Genomic DNA, 15,174 nt, shown 5'->3' with positions numbered 1-15,174 from the left:
GCTGACTTTCCCATATCCACAGAGACAGTTACCTCATGATAGAAGCTAATCAGATTGGACAGGCATAACTTGCCCTTGGTAAAATAGTCTCAGAAAACCTATACAAAAGTGTTGAGGCTACTCTGACCAGAAAGTGAGGAGATTTGTTTAATAGAAAATAGGAGAAGACACTTTAAAGGCATAAGAGCTAGTCTTTTTATTGTTTTGTTTGGTAATATGTTGAGTTTAAAAGCTTTTGTGCATAGCAAAACTGGAACCAGAGACCATTGTATCAGTTTATATTATATACCAAAAATATCAGAGAGTACTTTGTTTTCAAGTTTTAGACCGTTCTTCTTTTTTGTTTCTAGGCTTCCTGAGACCATTCTCTACTGCCATTAGAGCCTCTGTACTGCCACTAGGATGATTTATGTGCTATAGAGAGGCCACCATACAAAAGGTGTGTGTGTGTGTGTGTGTGTGTGTGTGTGTGTGTGTGTGTGTATAAAATGGCAGTGGTCACTGTTAGAAAGCCAGGCCACTGCAGCATCTAACACATTGAGGGCACATCTATATTTAGCACAAAATCAATGCTCCAGAGGCTGCTGAGACAGTCTCCCACTTCATCCGCAGCTGAAACAGGGTTCCCTGGCTAGCAGAAGGGATGTAAGAATGCCGCTTTTCCTATCATGTTGTTCTTTTAGTTAAGGGGCACAGCTGATAGCTGTCAGGAAATAAACTGCTTGTGTTTGACAGATACCTGTGTAGATTTTTTTATACTTTGAGAACCCAGTGTTGGACCTGAGACTCACTCTTGCCAGCAACAAGCAGGTCTAGTATATATTTGTAAATCAAATGCTGAGAGCAGCCCCTGCCGGCATCCAGTACTCCTCTTTCTGCAATGAGTAAGGGAAGCCAATGGGAGCATTTGCTCTTCTCAGCCTCTTGCTGTGTGGATGATGTTGTGCATTTTGCATTGCTATAGTTGTGTACCTTATTCTGCCCTGCCTGGTTTAGTATAGACCAGGCCTGAGTGAGGACATGTTTCCACAGATTATTCAACAAGTTCTTGAAATGTATTGGAGATGATTTTTTAATTGAGAAGGTGAAGAAATTTGATATGACAAACAGCGAAGAACTGGTTGAGAATTTGAAAGTGAAAGGCAATTTATGAGAAAGTGATCGTAAAATGGTAGAGTTCCTGATTCTTAAGAAGGAAAACAACGTAATAAAGTAACAGATGTCAAGAAGACAGATTTTAGCAAACTCAGGGAGTTGGTAGATAAGATACCATTGGGAACAAATCTAAGGTAAAAAACAGTTCAAGAGATTTGGAAGTTTTTCAGAGAGACATTATTAAGGAAACAAAAGTAAACTGTCCCACTGTCTAGGGAACATAGGAAAGATGACAAAAGACCACTGGTTTACCCAGGAAATCTTGAACCTTGAGGATAATACGAAGATGGAAGGGGTTGTAAGTATTTTGGAGACTAGGATTAAAATTCAAAATACATCTGGACAAATTGGAGAAATGCTGTCAAGAAAATAGGATGAAATTAAGTGAGGACAAATGCAAAGTATTCCACTTAAGAAGAAGCAGATTCATCACAAAGCTTATTTATACCCAGAGTCCATAAGCCTGAGAAAGAGATGTAGAGGAGGAGCATCTGTTAATCAAATGAAAAGACTTGGAATAATATCGCCAATGGATTTGGAAGGGCGAATTCCATGGTCTCACATCTGTTCCTCAAACAAAATCCTTTGTAAAGCATTTTGATAATTGTTATAGGTATAGTATTACTGGTAATAATTATGCATATTTCAGCTTCATGAATGCTCTTGTGTTGAAATGTGTACATTTACGTATATTTAAGGCACTCTTCAATACATACGGACAATTCATATCTCTTTACTTACTTCACAAATGCTTAGAGGTAGCATGTTTGTAAAATCAGTAAAACTAATCCTGTTAAGTAAATGGGGACTGTATGTCTATCTAAAACAATGAGAATAGGAAGACCTGTCATTAATATTCACTTAACTTTATTTGTAGTCAATATTGCATAAGCACTGAGGAAGCTAAACTGAATTAGCCCTTTTGACCTCATCAGTCTTACACATAGTTAAATATTTATGAAATGTCAGAAGATGATAGTGGCTATTATGGCGCCTCAGTTTTAGCAATTAATTTTATTGACAGATCAATAAGGAATGCTTCTCTATGAGAATGGCAACATCATAATTTATTTTCCATTCATTACCAACAAAAAAAAAAAAATCGTAGATGCTGCTGGAGTGTGATAGCTATAGCTAAACTACTTGTGAATCTCCCCAGAAGTAAATGTAGTTAAGCTAGGTATGCATTTGGCTGCTGTGCATAAAATTGACACAGATCTTCAAAGAACACATTACACTTTTATTCATCATCATGTTCAAGATAATCAATATTTTTTAAAAAAAAACCACACCATCCTCCCTTAAATCAATCAAGAAACTTTTTAATGCCATTTAATTTACATACTTTAACTCTCTTCAACCATTCCACAGTTATGTTTTGTTTTTACTCAGTGGATTGAATGCTGTTTTGTTTTCAACAGATGTGACTTTGAGTGCACTGGAGAACAATTTATGCATTAGACTCAGAATTTTAAATGAACATGCCCTCTAATGATTTCCTCAGTCTAAGCAGACACTTAAAAAGTGACACTGAAACCAAGAAAAATTACTTAAAGGATCAGTTACATCTAAAATGATGAAATCAATAACAATATTTTCTCTGGGATTCTTTCTCTCTGATAAGCAAAATCTTTACTTAAGTTAAAAGCCACATTAAAATTTAATCACAATCTGTGTGCTTTAGCAATTGATAATTTCTGGACATCTGTCTTCTGCTTTGTTTAAGTCTTGTATCCCTTCTGTTGAAGTCTTGTCTTTTAATAGCAAGATTAGGTGTATTTGTTGGTTAAAAAACATGATAATATGCTAATATTTAGCAAGTTGGAAATTCTATGACCTAGGGATTTTCACCTCCCTTATACATACCTAGCTCTCAAATGAAAAAACAAACAAACAAAAAGATTATTATGACTGCATGTAAAAATATTTAGAGAAATGTAAGAGAACAGAAAGATTAGCTTCAATATGATCACAAACAAACAAATGCAGATTTTTTTTTCAGATTTAATGTATTGATTTTATTGATTCCAAATGAAATGAAGTTGCATTACAGCTGGTTTCTAAGAACAGTTTTGTCTTTTTAGAATGATTTGCTGGTACATCGGAGGTGTTTTTAACAATAGTTTGGTCTTAGAATAGTTGTAAAAAGCAATGCATTGATGTTAATTGCATTTATACATGTGTCTGAAAACTGCTTTTGAAAGGATAAATGCTAAATTGATAAGCTTTGGTACTTCATAATTTAAGAACAGATTTTGTAGGAGCAACTATAGCAATTACTGCTGTCCCCTGGTTCCTCTCTATCTGTGTCTCGGAGGAGGAGAATAAAGAAAGATTATCTTTCACAGAACTTCCTCTGATTACAGCTCCATTCTCTGATCGTCTAACATGACTGCAGAGACTTGCAGTGATAATGTAGTATTTATTATAGAAAGAGTATTTAGGAGAATCAATATGTTCAGTGTTAGGCTGTGCATTTAAGTTTTGAAGGCTGAAATAGCTGACAGAGTGGTCATACTATAGTGTCTTGTGGTAAAACATTTTTCACTCTATTTCAATGTGCTCCAGTAAATCAATAAGGTTAACTACATTTGCCAGGATTAGGGTCAATAAAATTTGTACTTGTTCAATATCCAAAGTAACGTAAGTGCTTGTATTTACTTTTGTCTTATTTTGCATCAGCTGCTAATTAATTAAAAACTTCTGCTGAAATTAATAAATAAATAATAATTAGATACACACATTTAAAAAACATAATTCAAAATGCAGCAGATTGCAGTTTCTTGGGACTATAAGTATCCATATAGTATGTCAATTAAGAGAATAACTGAAATATTCCAAATATGCCCACAATATGTCCAAATATGTCTGCAATATGTCCAAATGTATGCACAATATTACAAAATTATGAATATTACTTATTTTAGCATACATAGGATGTAGAACATGTACCTTTAAGGTGATTATTCTAAAACACTTGAAATAAGATGCACCTTGGATTGAAAATCAAATTAGTTGTATATTTTATTCTATGTATGATATATTCAAATACACACATCTAATGTAAAATAATACTGTGCATAATTTGTTGGTATTAATACAATCTAAAATGTTAGTATTCTATATACTTCAGGTTTGATTTTATGTACTTTATTATTGTCTCAAAATTCTTAATCTTATATTATTATTTGATTGGTAATATATGTTTAAAATTCATTCACTTGTCTTTCAAATTATTTATATGAATTGGAAGTATTTCCTCCCCTGCTCCCACACACTTCTTTTCTCTGCAGTAAATATATTACGGACTTTTGGGGAACTATTTCTTATTATCATCTAGGGTTATTGTTTTTTTTTAATTCTAGGTAGTAGAGAGTCCCAGCTATCTGAGCAGAATTTAGGGTGAGAAACTGCTTTTGAAGCAAATTTAGTAAATTACCATAAATTGAATACATGCCTTAGATGTTGAAAGGATGAGAAATGTAGTTTTATATTTTTTCCTCACACTATTTCACATATATATTCTTTACAGGAACATGATTTATGTGACCAAGTCTAAAGTACAATTACTTTAGGGGTTGTTTGTCTCTGATTTTTTTCCAAATAATACATCTTGATTTTTTTGCAAATTCCATAGTCCTTAGGGTTGTTCCGTTAATAATAATAATAGAGTTTGCTAAGATTTGCAAGCTCTTTGTTTTTATTCTTAATATATCTAAATCATGTTATCAGCTTACATTTTCAAACATAAATACATAAACACGTAAGTTAAAATGATTTCTGAATACAGAAACTATCTACTTCTTGTTCTTTCTAAAAATTTAAGTAAACTAACAGCATCAAATTAATATACTAGCTGTCTGAAAAAGCAAAAACCAAATGAGAGGTTAAAAATATTGCAGGTTTGAAAAATGCAAATTGTGTAATCCAAACATGCAGCCATATGTCCAAAATACACATTTTTTTTTTTTTTGGAAAATTTGTAAAGCTTCGCAACAGAGATGTATATTTAAAGATACTGTTCTTATTTTTATTATGCAAGCAAAAGATAGTCACAGACATGAAATTTCAGTCATTTTTGTGCTTACTTGATGGTTTATGTATTTTTATATTAACAAAGAAGCTATATTTTAATCTTAATACTTGTTAATGAATATGTCATAAAATTCTCTAATATAAATGCAGTCTTCCAGCAGACCCTATTTTCTGCAGCATCCTTCTGAAGAAATGTTTGAACTACAGACTCAAAGCAGTTAATAGCATTCCTCCAGCCTAGAAGTCCCCCAAACGTTAACATAAATTAGTTCATGTAATTCATGCTGCAAAGTTTGTCTAACCTTTAAGCAACTTTGCTCTGCTGATCACAGCATCAATAACAATGGGGGATATGAGGCCAAATCCAAGTGGTTAAACCCCTAACAGGAAAATATCAATTAATCTTTTTCAATAGAGTTGAAGTATGGGTAATCCTCTCATTAAATAGTTTGAACTTTTCTCCCAGTAAACAAAAGAGGGATAATGAGTGATGTGGTCTGACTTGTTTACATGGAGAATCTTCAAGAGGCTTAGGCTCAACTTCTCAACACAGGGTCCTTCTTAGTCACTTGTCACTAATTACCCTTTTAAAGGCATTTGTGTCAGTTCAGAAATTCTAAAAAGAAAATATTTTCTGGTTTTAAGCACGAGAATAATAATGTCAATATTTTAACTTCAATATGTATTAATTTTATTGTTTGGTGATCTAATGTTATTGAAGTAAATATCATTTGCTGATAACCCTTAAAAAGAATACTGCTGTAGTCTCTAATGATAACTCGTGATAATAAAATAGTGCAAGCTATAGTGTGTTAGACAATCAGTATAGAAGTTTTTCATGTTTATAGGGAAAATATGACTTATGTAAGCTTTCTGAATAATACATTTAGGGCCTGATCTGGCAGTAAAAAAAACTCTTGATTGAGTAAAGACGTCAAGGTCTTCCCATTAATATTTAAATATTTTTAAAGTAACTCTGTGAATATACTTGGATTTTTTCATAAAAATAACACAATTCTTTTCTGATTCCTGGGTTTTATTTACATGTAATTTTTTTCCTGAAATGAATGTTTCTAAAGAGTGCTTAAAATGGGAGAAAATGTTAATGGTCCCATACACTAAGATTTCTGATTAATTTAGAAATTCCAGCTAATATCCCAGCAAAACCATGTCAATAATTTCACATCCAGTAGTTGTATTGAAACAAGTCATAATACAAATTCAAATAAAAAGCAAATAAGTGACAAAAGCTGTATTATAATAAACACTTAACTATGAAGGACAAGAGTCAAACCCTCTCTGCTCCACTTAGGGTCTGGGATACCAAAGCTCTTAACAGCACTATTGAGATCCTCGTGCATAGGATTTTAATCACTTAGGGTATGTCTTAGTTCGAACTAGGGTGGCTAATGTAGTCATTTGAACTTGCAAATGAAGCCCAGGATTAAAAGCATGCAATGAGGAGTAATGGTAGTCTGAATTAGGGGCTTTAGTTTGAACTACCTAGCCCGTGCCGTGTGTAGCCGTGAGCAGGGAGTCCGAACTACTGGGCATTTAAAATGGCAGCACCCGGGAACATGCAAATAAAGTCCAGGATATTTTAATCTCGGGCTTCATTTGCAAGTTCGAATGACTACATTAGTCACCCTAGTTCAAACTAGGGTGGCTAGTATAGACATACCCGTACAGTTGTTCCTTCTGCAGGAGTCTGTTGTAGCATTAGGAAATGTTAGGGGCCAATAGTTCATGGTAGTTACTCAGATCTACAGGCCAACCCTCCTCCCAACTCCACACACAAGTTGTTGGTGCACAAGAGCAGCAGTTACCATTATAGTCCTTCGGGTCCAGTAACAACTTCAGAGAAGTTACTTGTTATTCTACCAACTTGAAGGAAGGCTTCTATTCCCTCTAAATCCCACAGAACTACAGTACACAATGCTTATTTACCAGGACAATGGGTTTTTCCTCAATAATAATATTTACATGTACATAGAGGCCTTCATCTGAAATCATCCAATATGCTATCCCTGCATATGCAGTATTTCCACTGAATAATAGATATGAAAGTACCTAAATTTGAAACTTTCTGTGGTCACCTCATTCCCCACTGAACATTAGCTGTTCACAGTAATGTAACAGTTTTGGACAGGAAGAGAACAAAACTCGACAGGTCCTGACTGAATCTGTAGAGAAAATATTCAGAGTTTAACATGTGCTTAAAGTTCTTTGCCTTATTGGATCTAAGTTCTCAGAACCTTGCAAGACTAATTCTTAGATACCACAATAAAGGAAGGTAAGTAAAATCTTTTTACTTTTAGAATTCAAGTAAAAAGGAAGGGTGAGACTGGGAGTTTTGGTGTGAACTGGGCTTCCCTCTATCTACTGTCTCCACAATATGGGTATGTCTAGACTACATGGCTCTGTCGCCAGAGCCATGTAGATTAGTTTACTAGACATACCCAAATGAAGTGGTGATTTAAATAATCACCGCTTCATTTAAATTAAAATGGCTGCCACGCTGAGCCGATCAGTTGTTTGTCAGCTCAGTGGGCTAGTCTGGACACTCCGTGTGCAACATCAAAGGCATTTGTCAACCGCCCCAGTAAACCTCATCCCACGAGGCATAACAGAGCGGTTGACAAATGCCTTTGATGTCGACCATGGAGCATCCAGACTAGTGTGCTGAGCCGACAAACAGCTGATTGGCTCAGCACGGCAGCCATTTTAATTTAAATGAAGCGGCAATTATTTAAATCGCTGCTTCATTTGGGTATGTCTAGTAAACTAATCTACATGGCTCTGGCGATAGAGCCATGTAGTCTAGACATACCCTATGTTATGAAGCATGATTTCAAACAAACAAACAAAGCACTATGCTCTGATCAACATCTAGGCAGTCTATTTTTGAAGATGGTATATTAGTTTCCATAAGTATGGAAGGGTTAACCCACATGTGAGCTCTGAAAAATCACCCTCTTCAAAAGCCTCTCTCTATTACCTGTCTTTGAAGCTTAGGTTGCTTGATTTCTTCTGGATTCCATCAGCACAACACCTACCTCTTGGCTGGAGGAATTATTATAAATTAATACAGGGCTATCCGTGTATCAGAGCCTGTGTCATGCTCATTTGACTTCTAGGCTGGCTCAGTTTGTCTTTCTTACACTGAGTTTATTATACTGTACTAATTTGCTGGGAAACCTGAACTTTGATTCACATTCTTCCGTAACCTTAAAATACTCAGTCATAAACTGGAAAACATGAATAAAATAAATTATTTTTATATTGGCCTAAAATGATTTTTTTGTGCATCATCATAAATAAGGATAGAAACTCTATAGCTGCAATTTGAGAGGGGAGAAGGGGACAGGAACTGATAAAAAAAACAAAGGTGATCTTTGTCAACATGAGAAACTTAATTATGTGAAACCATCTGTTTTCTGAAAGAGGGGGTGAGTTCCGGTTTAGTGAAGTTTGGATAACTAAAATGAGGTACAGTCCTGCTTTTCTTCTTCCTTCTGCAGTCTTCCTCAGCAGGACCTCTCCTCCTGCATAGCTTAAGGATGCCACATGACAAAAACATTAACCCTCTGAAACTATTGAACACAGACCTCTAGGTTGATGCCGTAGCTGCTGATCTGATCCAGGGTCTAGTCTGGGGCTGATCTGATCCAGGGTATAGTCTGGGGAAGTATTCCAGAAAAACTCAGCTGCATCCAGGGAACACATCTGCTCTTCCGCTTTTTTCTTTTTTCTTTTTTTTTTTTGCAGAAGAGCAGACGTGCTCTTTCGAAAACCCTGTCTTCCTCCTCCCAAGAGGTAGAAGGGCTCTTCCAAAAGAGGAGGCTTTCCCAAAATTTGGCCCAGTGTAGACGGGCCAAATTTCAGAAAAGCCTCTTCCAAAAAAACTATAGGAAAAAGTTACGCAAATTGCATACCTTTTTCCAATAGATCATTGTAGTGTATACATAGCCCGAGAGACTGATTTTAACCTCACCAACCTCCCCCCATAATACATGCTGGTTACATTCGCTTTATGGGGCTTAAATGAAATCCACCCATCAAGTCAGAAGGAGAGCTGAGAACACAGCACACATTTTTGACATCCCAATCCTATTCAAGAACATCACTGCTAGAGGAGAGATTATAGGACTTTTGTATCCTGAAAGCAGTACTGTAATGTTAATGTATAACCTGTAATTGTAAATAGGAATATTTTAATTGTTTTAAATAAATGTCATTTTAAATACCGATAACCCTTTAACAAGCATTCAGTTTTGTATTTTTAAGAAGTTAGTCATCATCCCAAAATGATATACCATTTATCAACTGCCTGTAGCTTGACACACTTCACCACCTTGAGGTATTCATGTAACCTGTAGATTTCTTATAACAAAGAGCAGTATCTCCCAGAATGTCAGATATGTTCTTCATTTTCAGTACAAGAGACTCACTAGTACTTCAACTTTGATAAAAAAGAAATCAGACTAGATTTAAAAAACTTAAATAAAAAGCCTCATGCCTGCACAAAGCTAATGAGGGAGTGTTGGTTTAATGACTATAGTGGAGGTGTCAGGTGTCAGGATTCTTGAATTGTCTTCATGTATCTGTCACTGACTTGCTGTCTCACCTTAAAGAAGTCAATTAACTTTTCCATTCACTTATCTATAAAATCGGTTTAATAATATTACCATCACTGGAGAGCTCTGAGGCTTAATTAATTAAAATTTGGAAAAACTTAAAAAAAAGAAGTATTAGAATAAACTATTGTTACAGTTGCTTAGGGTCAAATTTTCAAAGGGGTTTAGACATCTAAACATGCACACAAGGGCCTAGTAGGATTTTCAAAAAGCACATAAGCAGGATAGGAACTTAATTCACATTGCACCTAACCAGTACTTTTGAAAATCCCACTCTGTGTGTCATTAGGAAAGACTTTTGAAACTCTGAATCTTAGCACCATTCTCTGGGACAGATATTTTGCCATTCAGGGATACAGTTTTCAAACATGCTCATGTGACTTAGGAACACATATCTTGGTGGCTTTCATGGGCCTTTTTTTCCTAAGTCAGTTATGCACTTTCGTAAACCCTAACCTTGAGCTGTATCACATGTTCTCATAGAAGGAATCTCTCCAATCAGAATAATTCTCATGGCACATCAACAGTGCACTGCTGATAAGTCAAAAAATTCCACATGCCCACATGAATACACCAAACGTTTTGTTAAGTCATGTGACTGACACTGACCCACTTGCAAAATCACTGCTGTCATGTTGCGTGAAAGCTGATGCTGTAAGTAAGCCACATGCAAGAGAGCTCTCTCATTATTCCTCAACCCAGCAGCACAAGAGGAACCCACACATTTAAATTTTTATTACCATGGAGACATTTATATGCTATGGTGATGGGCCTGGTATAAGAACCTAAATAGAATAAAAAAGAACTGCTGTTGAAGCTCTGCTGCTCTTTTCTCCAATTACTTTACCTTAGGGAAGAAAAGATCCAATTGTGACCACGGCTTGGATTCACATGGAGGAGAGTGAAGAGCCCTGCAACAAGTGGAGGATGGACAATTTCCAAGACAAGGTACAGAACTGGGATTCAAGAAGCCTGAGTTCTTTTATGCCATACATTCCCTATGTGACAATAGGCTAATCATTTCCTTTCTCTGTGCTTTAATTCCATGTTTGTAAAATAGGGATCTTATAAGTAGGTTAAAAGCTAAATTTATTGATAATTGCAAATTGTTTAAGGTCCTCAGATGGAAAGTGCTATAGAAGTACAAAATTGGTTGTGGGGATATTGTGATTAAGGTAGACTAGTAGGGTTAACCTGGGCTTGTTTTGCAAATTTGCTTTTTAGGTTTGGGTCACCTATCTTCATCAGTCCTCATTCTGTGACCACAAAGGTCTCTTCCAGTATCTACAGAAGTATCTTCAGATAATCCCTTGTATGATATTGACAATCACTCTACTCTGAATTGGTGTGGAATTCACTTACTCTGAGCCTTCCATGTTAGACATTATATAGAGGAGTGCAGAGGGGTTCTATAGCACCACAAGCTGGCAGCAAGAATAGGAGCTTTGCTTTTATTCAACTGCCCTATAGGAAGATTGGTATTACTGATGCTTCTGAACAGCAGCTCCTGCAGGGTAGCCCCTTGGAAAATGTGTTGGGAGATGAGGCAAACACAATATTCCCAGGAGATTGTCAAATATAATATACCCATTCACATGACATGGTAAACGATGCATCCACTGGAATTGTGCTGAAAATATGGAAAGTGGTGGGTTCCTATGCTTTTGGTAGGATTTGGGCCCATGTGGAGAGCATACATGCCATGTCTGATTGACTGCCAATCCCTGCTGGCAGCTAGAAAAGCTGGGTTCAGTAGCTAGGGGGGTTCTTTTAACAATGTAACCAAACTGGCTCGAGCCCACATCCAGTAAACTGGAAAGATTCCAGCCTATCCACTGGGCACCTTTAGAGGCCATTCTTGCCTTCTCGCAAGCACTGAGTTGGAGACAGAAACAGTATGTTAATAACAGTAATCTAGCATCAACCTACGGGAACACACATAAACAAAGAAAACCCATAAGTACCGTACCATCCCCGGAGTCCACAGGGCAGAGTCTTTTGCTTAAAGATCTTTAGTCCAACCTCCAACTCATAAACTGTGCTTTCCCCTCACTTCAAACACCAGACACACAGCTCTGTCCAGTCAGTGCAGACCCAGAGTTCATAGGTATATCATCATGACGTCTCTCCTCATTGAACATGTGGCAATGCCCCTTACGTACTGCTCGTGCCAGCCACCTTGCCAGGCACCTGTCGCTGCTCCTACCAGCCACCTGCCAGCCATTCCTGCCGGCCACCTGCTGCCATTTCCACCGGCCGCTCCTCGCTGTTGCCCTTGTGATGGATTTGGCTCTGGGCCAAATTAAGTGATTTTAGCTCTCAGTGATTTCAGCTCTTGGCCACAGCACAGTCTAGCCAAAAGATTCCAGGAACCACTGGAATAAAATTTTAATAATAATAAAGGGACTCCGTATAGAGCCTGTTTTAGTTCTATCATTAAAATGGGCTGGGAGGGGGGTGGAGAAAGAGAAGCAGGTTGAACCACTCTTACAGCTCATGCCTGGAGGTCATGCAGCCTGCTGGTTCAAAGCTCTGCCTTTCCCCACAGTTGACTTCACAGAGTCTGGTGGAGGAAGCTTTGTCCATCCGAGATTCTTTACACTGAAAGTGTCTCTCTTTTGAACTGAGTTAAACACAGTCTGACTTTTCTGCATTCTCAAAAACTGAAAGCATTGTGGTCATATCTTACAATTCCTGTATTTAGGGTTAGCACAGTTTGTGTCCCCACAACAGCCAAATTGGTTACAATAGGCAAAACATCATTCTAATCATTGAATATCTAGCAGGCCTAAGCAACCTGAATGAAGTGTATTTATATAACCACACCCAGGATTTCTTTCCCATTCCAGATGGTTGTAATGGAAGCATTGATTCAGACTCTGCTTACATATGATCAGGCAAAAATTAATATTGTGGCTAAACAATATGCATTTAAATCAGGGGTGGGCAAAAGGGCCTTCGCAGGCCAGATCCGGCCTGCCAAGTAGGTGGATCCGGCCTGTGGAGGCCCTACTGCTCCCCCACCCCCAGGTCAATGAAGGCCGGGGGGCGAGGAAACACCTGAAACCTTCTCCGCTCTGCCCCTGCCCCACAAGCAGTGTGCGGTGCTTCAAAGTGCTACACGTTGCTCATAGGGCAGCAGAGAGAGCAGAGGAGGCTTCACACGTTCCCCCACCCCCAGTCCAATCAATGCAAAGATTATTGTCCACCCCTGATTTAAATGGATAAGCAAATGTGAAGTGCTGATTTGGGTAAGATGAAGTTATATAACTTTTAAAAGTACATGGAACTATTTTAAATTGATCTAGGATTTTGTATAATAATAACATTGTGTTGACACCTTATCTGACATGTAACAGTGGTAATTAAGGAAAAGCACACTGGTAAGCTATTGATGTCATGACAGAAAGAGAACTCCATCTTGCACTTTTACATAATTAGTCTAGCTTCTTAACCCTTGTAATCCATCACTGAATTACATTACTCACTATCAGTCTACCTCAGTTCCATGAGCAGCCCCAGGTCTTCATCAGCCCACTGACTGAGTCAGGAAATGGTAGTGGAAAGCCAGGATACTGGAAATACATAATTAGTGAGAGATTTTGGAAGTGACACGGAATGGACTTGTTATAGACAACCAGCCCTATTTTCCTACTCCTTCCAGCTCCTATTCATATGGCTCATGAAAATGCAAGGAACACTCAACTATCTGTTCTGTTTTTCCAAAGTTTAAAACTCTGAATCCTGTTGTGTTGTTTATTTGTTGCCCAATAAGTGCTATAACCCTTGCAATTGTTAAATATTATTGTTAGTTGACTCTGAGAATTGGATGGTCAGCTGCCCCTTTACACTCATTTAGCTTCTTCCCTTGTCATGCAATCCCCCCCCCCCCAAAAAAACAAGACATTAAGCTGTGAAGTCAAATATAAAAATCTTAATTTCTGATGGATACTGGCCTGTATCACAAAATCACCACATTTGGTACAATTTGGTAAGATTGGACTGAATATTTGTCCCAGGGCCACTTATAAAAGGCATGGCCAAGTCATGAATGAGATGTATTAGGAGTAGAGCTGAATGAAATTTTCATGTAAAACCTTTGGTCAGAGGGGTGGAATGCTGGGTTGTATCCCTGATTGAAGAGACAGTGCCTGGGAGATAAGTCATAGAAGAGGTTGGGCAAAAAATGATGGGTGGAAGCAGAGAACTGAGTAGGACTCATGTACTGAGGATCATTTGATTTGGGCCATCAGTGTACAGATCAATTAAATTAAGAGTGCACATTATGATGCTCATTGTGGTCCAGAGTTCCAGGAGCTCAGCCCCAATAGTCTGAACTCTTTGGAAAATATAGCCCTGTTCACAGTTCCCTCTGTGGGGAAGCTTGTACAGCATTTATCCTTCCGATACTTCACTTTGAAAGATGTCTAGAACTACAAACAAATTAGTTTCAAAGGGGTAGTCTGCAACTGAATTTTTTTTAAAAAACATCCAGTAGTCTAGCAGCACCTTAAATACTAACAAAACATGTAGATGGTATCATGAGCTTATAAACAAATTAATTTATATATTTATATAAACATACATAATATAAACAATAAACAAATTATATATATATATATATATATATATATATATAAAACAAATTAGTGTTTATTCAGCTTCTTAGTGGAATCATTAACCCAGGTTCTTGCAAGTTCTACCTACCTGGATTGCTGTAATTTAAGGGTTGATAATGTAACCCAGACTTTCCACTCCTTCCTCATTGAATCTTCTGTGTCTCACCACCTCTTGTTCTCAAGGATGCAATGCCAACTATTGATGTAAGGAAAGTTGGTGTCCATAATCACCTCTCTACACCCAGAGATGAAGGAACAGACAGCCTGTCAATCTTGAAGGAGACCAGTCACCTCAGGATATTGAAAAAGGTTCAGGCACTTTAAAATAGGGGGCTTGGTTTAGGGGCTATGAAGTGGTTGTGTGTGAATTTCATAGTTTTGAATTCACAGGACTGAAACTTCCACATGGACCAAACCCCCAGACAAACCATTTTTTCTGAAAGCAATAATGAAACTGGAGCATTCATGAAACTTTCCTAATCCAAGCTGCAGATGAATACCTCACCATCACAATACTCGCCAAAACATAGCAAAACTTAGCAGCAGCAACACAACGTGCCATTAAGGTAAACAGAAAAACAGAAAAAGTCACACACTTGCTATTGGCAACCATGTGTACAAGAGCTACATCCCATAGCCACAGGCAATGGTCAACTTTACCTTTTTAGCCTAATGAGTAAATGGAATATAATTAGGGTGCGTATACTACATTGTTATTTTGAGATAGC

Source organism: Pelodiscus sinensis, chromosome 5 (assembly GCF_052426305.1).
Source record: "Pelodiscus sinensis isolate ZL-2025 chromosome 5, ASM5242630v1, whole genome shotgun sequence".
NCBI classification, from domain to species: domain Eukaryota; kingdom Metazoa; phylum Chordata; order Testudines; family Trionychidae; genus Pelodiscus; species Pelodiscus sinensis.
The sequence above is the reverse complement of the archived record's forward strand: the minus strand, read 5'-3'. Positions refer to the sequence as shown.